Source organism: Grammomys surdaster, unplaced genomic scaffold (genome assembly GCF_004785775.1).
Source record: "Grammomys surdaster isolate TR1022 unplaced genomic scaffold, NIH_TR_1.0 334, whole genome shotgun sequence".
Classification (NCBI taxonomy): Eukaryota; Metazoa; Chordata; class Mammalia; order Rodentia; family Muridae; genus Grammomys; species Grammomys surdaster.
In genome coordinates this window covers 1,199,901-1,201,781 of record NW_021604753.1, presented here as the reverse complement: position 1 = coordinate 1,201,781, position 1,881 = coordinate 1,199,901, and positions in this window count along the sequence as shown.

Below are 1,881 nucleotides of genomic sequence, written 5' to 3'. Positions count from 1 at the left end.
GGGAAGAGGGAGGGGAGGGGGAGGGAAGGGGAAGAGGGAGGGAAGGGGGAGAGGGAGGGAAGGGGGAGGGAAGGGGGGGGGGAGGGGAGGGGGAGGGAGTGATATTACTGATCTTGCAGAAGGCTAGTGTTGTCAGCACCCGTATCAGATGGCTCATGACTGCTTGTAAATCCAACTCTAGAGGATCCAACACCCTCTTCTGGCCTGTGAGATGGGGATGAATACTTGTAAACCCCAGTGCTGTGAAGATCACTGGGGTTTGTCACATCCTCCTCCGGCTCCACAAGGGCACTCACACATGTCCATGTGTGCACACACGTGCACGCATTAGCACGCACACACGCGCATGCACTAGAAAAAATATAGGAGAATGAATGAGACTAAGAATGCTGAGACATCTGGGGAGGCCCACAGTGACACAGGGTGGGCAGCACACTAGGGGCTAGCAGACCCCAGACTGAAGCAATGCGCTGATGGTATCCAGCCATCCTAACTGGCTACAGCCCAGACTCACCCCTGCCCCAGGGCCCTACATAGCTGTTCCCTCTTCCTATAACACATCCCCAGCTTTGTTGCTGAATCAATTCTCTGGGGATGTTTCTTTCCCCGAACATTCTAATTCTGGAACGTTCCATATCACCCCCTCCCTTCTCCCTGGCCAAATGACCCCATGCACTCAGAGGTGACCTTGTGAGGACCAGCTACTGTTTAGCAGTGTATGTCTCTGCACCCTTTTGGCCATGCTTCTGCCACGTTAAAGGTGTCAAGGGTGTGTGTTACCAAGAAGTGACAGAAGGGTGACAGTTATATCAGGTGACCTGCCAGCAAGCCACCTTTCATGAACACCAACTTAATGAGACAGGTCGCAGGAAGCCTTTCCCTTGTATCCTATCCTTTCCTGCTTGTACATGTCCCCTACAAGTGGCACTTTTGCCCCTCCTGAGGGAAACGCTGAGGATAACCTCTTACTCTATGCTAGAGCCTAGTATTCTTTAAGACACACTTGACCCGAAGAGCCATGTCCCTATTTCTTAGACCTTAGTCACCTCACTCTTGATACAAGCCAGAGCGATGAAGGAGTGGGGGGCACAGCGTGCTTCCTCCTGTCACTTATGTGTGTTCTCTGTGACAGCACCTTCTTCTTTTCATCTATCTGAAGCACAATACCCAAAAAAGCTGTCCCCAAAAAACAAGGAAGAGTGGCAGCTCACGCAGAGACTAAACTACAGATACCTGTGGTGATAGGCAGGGCACACCTCTGTGCGGCTCTCACAGAGGAAGTGACAGAGCTGGGACCCCCATTCCTGGCCACCTGTGCCAGACTGATGCCATTCAAGTAGGACTGGGGACAAGGCTCAGAAGAGAGTTGGTAAAAACCTCCCTGAAAGTCTTGCATGGACAGAAGGAACTAGCTCCACAGGGTGCTGGCCTAAAGGCAAGGAGCTCACAGGGCAGGGATGGGTAGCCTTGACACTTGTGAAGGTCTCACCCACCCTGGAGACCATGGGAGCTGCTGGGTGCAGTATGGCTCAGGCTAAGCACTGGGTCTGGCCAGCTGGAGGTCACCCTGACCTCTGAAACAGGCGGGCAGGAGTCATTGTTTCCAGCTCCCACAGCAGGGCTTGTCTGACATCTCTGCCAGGAGATTCATGTTGGAAGGGACTGTGCATGGTTGCTTCCAGTGGCTTCCATGGAAGCCACATTTGCCAGGCTTCATCACTGGCATCTGGGTCCAGTTTGGTGTGTTCCCATGGTCTCCACCCAGGCTTATACCAGAGCTACATCAACAGAACAATCAGCATTTACTTCAAAAGAAAACACTTGTCATTACCTGGAGAGAGAGAGAGAGAGAGAGAGAGAGAGAGAGAGAGAGAGAGAGAG